Below are 9246 nucleotides of genomic sequence, written 5' to 3'. Positions count from 1 at the left end.
GCGGACGCAGTCACGGTTGGCCGCCGGCGTCGATCCCGCCTCGGAAGCGGGAGGGGCGTTCGCCAGGCAGCCCGCTCGGATCGGAGCTTCGAACCCAGTGATACCACAGCGGGCCACCGCCGGCATTGCACATGCAGCTGTCGCTTCCATCGGCGAGTCTTCGCGTGTTAGGTCAGGCATTGTTTTGTTTGGTAAGGGTAATAAGGCCAGAAATAAAATGCTGGAAACACGCAACAGGTCAGACAGCATCTTTTGAGGTGGTGTGTGTGTGTGGTTGGGGGGAGGAAAACCGAGTTAGCCTTTCATTGGGGTGGGGGAAGAGAGAGAAACAGAGTTAATGTTTTATTGGGGTGGGGGAAGAGAGAGAAACAGAGTTAATGTTTCAGGTTCGTTAGAACTGGAAAAAGGGTACTTGAGGGACAGGGAAGCAAAGGCCAATAAATAAGAGTTGAGGTCGCAGGTCAGCCACCTGTTCCTAGAGGCAAGACAGCATATTTCTATTGCACCTTCCTTCGTCAGGTCAAGGCTGCTCAGCCACAAGCCACTATCGGTTCTGTAGGCAGATTTGACATTCAATTGATGCACAGCAAGATCCCGCAGAACCGGCAACGAGAAATTTCGAGAATTGTGTGAAGCACAGCAAGATCCCAGAAAACAGCAACATTTCCAGATTTATTTTTAAAATTGATTGTTGTCCAGGACGAGGGAGAACTCGCCTGCTCCTTTTGAAGAATAGAAAGAACTTGCATTTCTATAGTGCCTTTCACCACCTCAGGACGTCTCAAAGTACTTTACAGCCAATGAAGTACTTTTGAAGTGTAGTCACGGTTGTAAGAACGTGGTAACCAATTTGTGCACAGCTTAATCTCACAAAGAGCAATGAGATAAATATGAAAAAATTGACGGTGTTGGTTCAGGGATAAATATTAGCAATGACACCGGGAGAACTTCCCTGCTCTTTGAATAGGGTTATGGGATCTTTTACACCCACCCTCAACAGACAGATATGATCTTGGTTGACTGTCCCACCTGCAAATCACATTTGTAATTTCATCATGTGCAATATTACAGTGCCTTTCACATGATCTTGGGATGCCCAAAAGAGCTTTACAGCCAATGAAGTCGTTTTTTTGAAATATAGACACTTGTAATGTAGGAAACGTGGCAACCAATTTGCGCACACGCTCCCATAAATAGCAATTACATAAATGACAAAATGATCTGCTTTTAGGTGTTTGTTGTGGGATCAATATTGGCCAGGACACCGGGAGAACTCCCCTGCTCTTTGAATTATGCCATGGGATCTTTTACAATATATTCTCCTCCAAGCTGTGGCTATAAATCAACAGACAAATTTATGTAATATTTAACAGGTAAATAAGTGATATTTGATACAAACAGTATGGTTATAGTAGTTGGGTGCCAAGCAAGCTGTATCTGGTAAGTTTTTATAAGAAATTCCTAAAGTTTATCTCGTTCCAGTATTTGAATGGTAGAGTGGCACCTCCAATCTCATTTTAATCTTAAAAACATAGTGAATTTATTAAGCAATAACTGATATACAACAATTGTATATTTACAGTAAAATGTCAGTTATTTAATTTCTTGTGGAAAAAAACAAATGGTCACAGTATAATGTTATGCTATTCTGTTAAAGATCAATAAAAAAATTCCTTTTTGTTCTGGTAACCTTTTTGGTGAGGATTCCAATTGGTTCTACCATCTTCCACTTAGCTTATTGACGAGATTCAGCCACATAAGAACATAAGAATAAGGAACAGGAGTAGGCCATCTAGCCTCTCGAGCCTGCTCCGCCATTCAACAAGATCACGGCTGATCTGGCCGTGGACTCGGCTCCACTTACCCGCCTGCTCCCCATAACCCTTAATTCCCTTATTGGTTAAAAATCTATCTCTGTGATTTGAATACATTCAATGAGTTAGCCTCAACTGCTTCCTTGGGCAGAGAATTCCACAGATTCACAACCCTCGGAGAAGAAATTCCTTCTCAACTCGGTTTTAAATTGGCTCCCCCGTATTTTGAGGCTGTGCCCCCCTAGTTCTAGTCTCCCCGACCAGTGGAAACAACCTCTCTGCCTCCATCTTGTCTATCCCTTTCATTATTTTAAATGTTTCTATAAGATCACCCCTCATCTTTCTGAACTCCAACGAGTAAAGACCCAGTCTACTCAATCTATCATCATAAGGTAACCCCCTCATCTCCGGAATCAGCCTAGTGAATCGTATCTGTACCTCCTCCAAAGCTAGTATATCCTTCCTTAAGTAAGGTGACCAAAACTGCACGCAGTACTCCAGGTGCGGCCTCACCAATACCCTATACAGTTGCAGCAGGACCTCCCTGCTTTTGTACTCCATCCTTCTCGCAATGAAGGCCAACATTCCATTCGCCTTCCTGATTACCTGCTACACCTGCAAATTTGTTTTAATTGCCGGTGCTTTTAGTGTCCCCCTCCCCTTTTATAGGGAGCACTTGGAAAAATTCGATTCTGTGCCAAAAAAAAAAGGCATTGTAAATGTTGGTGTTTCCCCCAGATCGGGGGGCACGGTTTAATGTTTTTGTTAACTCCTAAAAAAGAGTTTCATGCACAAGGACCCCCAGGTTCCTCTGTACCTCAGCGTGTTGTAATTTCTCCCTATTCAAATAATGTTCCCTTTTACTGTTTTTTTTTTCCCCCAAGGTGGATGACCTCACACTTTCCGACATTGTATTCCATCTGCCAAACCTTAGCCCATTCGCTTAACCTATCCAAATCTCTTTGCAGCCTCTCTGTGTACTCTACACAACCCGCTTTCCCACTAATCTTAGTGTCATCTGCAAATTTTGTTACACTACATTCTGTCCCCTCTTCCAGGTCATCTATGTATATTGTAAACAATTGTGGTCCCAGCACCGATCCCTGTGGCACACTACTAAGCACCGATTTCCAACCCGAAAAGGACCCATTTATCCCGACTCTGCTTTCTGTTCGCCAGCCAATTCTCTATCCAAGCTAATACATTTCCTCTGACTCCGCGTACCTCTATCTTCTGCAGTAACCTTTTGTGTGGCACCTTATCGAATGTTTTTTGGAAATCTAAATACACCACATCCATCGGTACACCTCTATTCACCATGCTCGTTATATCCTCAAAGAATTCCAGTAAATTAGTTAAACATGATTTCCCCTTCATGAATCCACACTGCGTCTGCTTGATTGCACTATTCCTATCGAGATGTCCCGCTATTTTTTCCTTAATAGTTTCAAGCATTTTCCCCACTACAGATGTTAAACTAACCTGCCTATAGTTACCTGCCTTTTGTCTGCCCCCTTTTTTAAACAGAGACGTTACATTAGCTACTTTCCAATCCGCTGGTACCTCCCCAGAGTCCAGAGAATTTTGGTAGATTATAACGAATGCATCTGCTATAACTTCCGCCATCTCTTTTAATACCCTGGGATGCATTTCATCAGGACCAGGGGACTTGTCTACCTTGTGTCCCATTAGCCTGTCCAGCACTACCCCCCTAGTGATAGTGATTGTCTCAAGGTCCTCCCTTCCATCATTCCTGTGACCAGCAATTTTTGGCATGGTTTTTGTGTCTTCCACTGTGAAGACCGAAGCAAAATAATTGTTTAAGGTCTCGGCCATTTCCACATTTCCCATTATTAAATCCCCCTTCTCATCTTCTCAGGGACCAACATTTACTTTAGTCACTCTTTTCCGTTTTATATATCTGTAAAAGCTTTTACTATCTGTTTTTATGTTTTGCAAAGTTTACCTTCGTAATCTATCTTTCCTTTCTTTATTGCTTTCTTAGTCATTTTTTGCTGTTTAAAATTTTCCCAATCTTCTAGTTTCCCACTAACCTTGATCACCTTATACGCATTGGTCTTTAATTTGATACTCTCCTTTATTTCCTTGGTTATCCACGGCTGGTTATCCCTTCTCTTACCGCCCTTCTTTTTCACTGGAATATATTTTTGTTGAGCACTATGAAAGAGCTCCTTAAAAGTCCTCCACTGTTCCTCAATTGTGCCACCGTTTAGTCTGTGTTTCCAGTCTACTTTAGCTAACTCTGCCCTCATCCTACTGTAGTCCCCTTTGTTTAAGCATAGTACGCTCGTTTCTGACACAATTTCCTCACCCTCAATCTGTATTACAAATTCAACCATGCTGTGATCACTCATTCCGAGAGGATCTTTACTAGGAGATCGTTTATTTTTCCTGTCTCATTACACAGGACCAGATCTAAGATAGCTTGCTCCCTTGTAGGTTCTGTAACATACTGTTCTAAGGAACAATCCCGTATGCATTCTATAAATTCCTCCTCCAGGCTACCCTGTGCGATTTGATTTGACCAATTGATATGTAGGTTAAAATCCCCCATGACTACTGCCGTTCCTTTTTCACATGCCTCCATTATTCCCTTGATTATTGCCCGCCCCACCGTGAAGTTATTATTTGGGGGCCTATAAACTACGCCCACCAGTGACTTTTTCCCCTTACTATCTCTAATCTCCACCCACAATGATTCAACATTTTGTTCATTAGAGCCAATATCTCTCACAACTGCCCTGATATCATTCTTTATTATCAGAGCTTTCCCTTCTTGTCTATCTTTCTGAATCGTCAGATACCCCTGTATGTTTAATTCCCAGTCTTGGCCACCCTGCAACCATGTTTCTGTAATGGCCACCAAATCATACCCATTTGTAATGATTTGTGCCGTCAACTCATTTACTTTATTTCGAATGCTGCGTGCGTTTAGGTAGTGTTTTAATTCTAGTTTTTAAACCATGATTTTTAGTTTTGACCCCTCCTGCATCCCCTTTATATTCAGTGGCCCTTTTTGTTTTTTGCCTTGGGTTTCTCTGCCCTCCACTTTTACTCATCTCCTTTCTGTCTTTTGCTTTTGTCTCCTTTTTGTTCCCCTCTGTCTCCCTGCATTGGTTCCCATCCCCCTGCCATATTAGTTTAACTCTTCCCAAACAGCACTAGCAAACACTTCCCCCGAGGACATTGTTTCCGGTCCTGCCCAGGTGCAGACCGTCCGGTTTGTACTGGTCCCACCTCCCCCAGAACTGGTTCCAATGCCCCAGGAATTTGAATCCCTCCCTGCTGCACCACTGCTCAAGCCACGTATTCATCTGAGCTATCCTGCGATTCCTACTCTGACTAGCACGTGGCACTGGTAGCAATCCTGAGATTACTACTTTTGAGGTTCTGCGTTTTAATTTAGCTCCTAGCTCCTTAAATTCGTCTCGTAGGACCTCATCCCTTTTTTTTACCTATATCGTTGGTACCAATGTGCACCACGACAACTGGCTGTTCACCCTCCCTTTTCAGAATGTCCTGCACCCGCTCCGAGACATCCTTGACCCTTGCACCAGGGAGGCAACATCACATCCTGGAGTCTCGGTTGCGGCCGCAGAAACGCCTATCTATTCCCCTATCACTATCGCTCTCCCACTCTTTTTCCTGCCCTCCCCTGATGAGTCATCCCCGTCAACAGTACTCAAAACGCTGTATCTGTTTTGCAGGGGGATGACCGCAGGGGACCCCTGCACTACCTTTCTTGCACTGCTCTTCCAGCTGGTCTTCCATTCCCTAACTGGCTGTGGACCCTTCACTTGCGGTAAGACCAACTCGCTACATGTGCTACTCACGTCATTCTCAGCATCGTGGATGCTCCAAAGTGAATCCACTCTCAGCTCCAATTCCGCAACGCGGACCGTAAGGAGCTGGAGGCGGATACACTTCCCGCACACGTAGTCGTCAGGGACACCGGAAGTGTCCCTGAGTTCCCACATGGTACAGGAGGAGCATATCACGTGACCGAGCTCTCCTGCCATGACTTAACCCTTAGATACACTTAAATTGGCAACAACAATGCTAAAGTTTACTCACTGTTATAGAAGAGAAAAAAGAAAAACTACTCAGCAATCACCAGCCAATCACTTGCCCCCTTGGCTGTGACATTACCTTCCTATTTCTTTCTCCTTTTTTTGCCTTCTCCCTGTAGCTGCACAAGCCTCTCACCGACCCTGGACTCACGCCTCAGCGACCACGAACTCCCGCTGCCTCTCGCCGACCCCGGACTCACGCCTCAGCGACCAAGAATTCCCTTTCACTGCTTGTCGTGGTTTGGATGGTCGTAACTGACACTTAGATTCAGAAATAATTGGTGTCATACAAACTGAACAAATCATAAGGTCTGCATTTGATGTAAAGTAGTTTGATGCCTACAGTTCAAAAAATGGTTTATGCAACTGAGACATAGTTTTTTGTTAAACTGCAGCTGGCTTTAAATTCCTAAATTTAAAAAGTACATTAATTTGGAACTTATTGGTGCTTTAGTCACATCTATAGACTTTTGTATCAGTAACTGGTACAAATAAAAGATGTGTGTGTACATGAAATATGAAATTAAGCAGATTTTAAATGAAATTGTAAAGGGGTGGATTTACAATCTTGTGCAAGTTCAGTGAAAATGCTGTGGAAACCCTGACAAACAGTGTAAGTGGTGCTTATGTGTTTCTGGGATTTCTGCGGTTCTTCCGTTGAAGCTAAAATGGACAAGAGAGAGAACCTCTGCAGAAATTCACCCCCCCCAAAGTCTCAGACTGAAAAATTACATTAGTTATATTCAGGGACTGAAAGCAAATTGAAGCAGTGGAATGAGTGATGTGAATGAAATTGTTATGGTTGATAGCATGATTTAATGTGTAACTGGACAATCACAGGATGCTGTGAGGGAAAAACCTGACCAGAAACAACTTGTAAATTATCAGATGTCCGATTATAGTCTAGACATGTGGGGTTAGGATGCATACTGGCCAGCATAATCTTCAGAAAAGAGCCCTTCTTCCATGGCCATGATAATTATGATCAGGTAAGAGTGCTCACCTTGCCTTTACACGAGGGCTTGTTTTTAAAATAAAATTCATCGCCACTACCTTGCCTTTGGACAGGGCGATCTACCAACTGACTTCTAGCGATGGCATCAATACCAGTCCACTTACGCTCTGGCTTGTGGGGTGACCGTCATATAGAATGATTACAGCATGGAAGGAGGCCATTCGGCCCATCGAGCATGTGCCAGCTCTCTGCAAGAGCACTGCAGCTAGTCCCACTCCCCTTTCCCCGTAGCCCTGCAAATTCTTTCAGTGACTTAACCAACTCCATTTTGAAAGGCGTGACTGAATCTGCCTCCACCACCCTTTCAGGAAGTGCATTCCAGTACATCCTGCTGTGTAATAAGTTTTTTTTTCTTATACAGGATATGTCTTCCTGCCTAATCGAGATTGCCAAACATGCGTCAGTAGAACTTGTAGTATGGATTTCAGTTATGGCTGGAGTTCAAGCTCCAGGCTCCTCACTGGAAGTCACTACACTTTGTAGTTGCAACGTTACGATTTAAAGGATCTTCATTGTGTCTTTTGCAGAATGTTGTTTCTCTTTTGCCACACAGCAATCTCCAACCAGACAACAAGAGGCTTCTAGCTTTGTGCAGCAGGCTCCTACAAAGCTCGAGACTTGCCATTGCTTTAAATAGGAACATGGGAGTTGACCATTCAGACCCTCGAGCCTGTTCCGACGCTCAGTTAGATCATGGTTAATCTGTATCGTCACTCCCATCTTCCCGCCTTGGTTCAGTAACCCCTAATGCCCTTTAATTCTCCACTCCTTTTGGAATTGCCCTGCTTCTGCTCTAAGGCATAGCAAAGATGTGGGTTTGCAGTGTGGGGAAAGCAGCTGTGGCACATCCTATTGCCTCCTCGTGCTGCAACAGACTGTAGAATTGAAGATTTCCTGTTGAAGAGGAATATCTGCTATGGCAGTGCTGGTAACCTGAGGTGTAATGTCCAGAGAACCCTATAACAGACATTGTAACATTTTAGATTTTGGAACAGAAATTTTATACCTGTATACACATTTGATTGGAGTAAGTGCATAATGAATAAATTGTCTTACGCAATTGCACACACTTTTAAATATACATTTATTATGTGAATAGTGTCCAAACTCTCATCAAGTCCCGCTCGCCCATCACCCCTGTGCTCGCAACATTGGCTTCCGGTTAAGCAACGCCTCGATTTCAAAATTCTCCAGGGCCTCGCCCCTCCCTATTCCTGTAATCTCTTCCAGCCCCACAACCCTCTGAGACGTCTGCGCTCCTCTAATTCTGCCCTCTTGAACATCCCTGGTTATAGTCGCTCGACCATTGGTGGCCGTGCCTTCTGTTGCCTTGGTCCCAGGCTCTGTGCTCCCTGTTTGGACCTCGCCGCCTCTCTACCTCTCTTTCCTCCTTCAAAATGCTCCTTAAAACCTACCTCTTTGACCAAGCTTTTGGTCACTTGCGCTAATTTCTACTTGTGTGGCTCGGTGTCAAATTTTTTATCTCATCTCATAAGACTTCTGTGAAGCCCCTTGGGACATTTCATTATGTTAAAGGTGCTATATAAATACAAGTTGTTGTTGGTTCTCACATGTGACCAGTGTAATGCCTTTGAGGTGTTTAAAAGAATGCTTCTACGATGGGGAACACTGCTACTGTTCAGTTTTAAAAAGAACGGATGCCCTCCTTCATACCTTCTTTCAATCTTTACAGCAGTCCTTTCTTCCATTGACAAGTTCTGTCTGCTCCTCCTGTATTGATGACAAGCAACTGTTGGATTGAGCCTGTGCAGAGCTCTCCTTTTTCTCCCGGTACTGTGGTGATGCAAGTCGGTGGTACGACCCACTTACACTGCTAACATAATGTGGTGCGTTGGAGGTTTTTAGAATCTGGTTGGGTGTAGAAAAACATTCCCACCTGCTGGTAGAAAAAATATATTACATTGGTATTTATTTTTAAACACTATTTGTACTACACTTTTTTTTCTGTTAAGCCCCACCCCCATCTGCAACTGTCAAGCCACGCCCCCAATGCGTCTGTCAAGGTCCACCCTCCCCCCACATGGTGCTGAGGAGCAGGACCTGAGGACCGAGACTCCGCTGAGGCCCTAACTCTTTTTCCCGCCCGACCCATCCCCCCACAACTCTGATCGCCCACTCAGGCCTCGGCTGGCGGGAGGCCGAGAGCGGCAGCTGGGGGGTGGGGGAGCAGTTAGTTTGCGGCTTTGTTTGTGAGGGCGCAGGAGGAACATTCTCGCACAGGTGGAAGTTGCTGCTTTGTAATTGTGCACCTAAGGCTCACAGCTAATCAGACCACGGGAACAAAAGGTTTTGGGCCGAGGGGGAT

This window comes from Pristiophorus japonicus, chromosome 12 (assembly GCF_044704955.1).
Source record: "Pristiophorus japonicus isolate sPriJap1 chromosome 12, sPriJap1.hap1, whole genome shotgun sequence".
Classification (NCBI taxonomy): domain Eukaryota; kingdom Metazoa; phylum Chordata; class Chondrichthyes; family Pristiophoridae; genus Pristiophorus; species Pristiophorus japonicus.
This window is presented reverse-complemented; position numbering follows the sequence as displayed.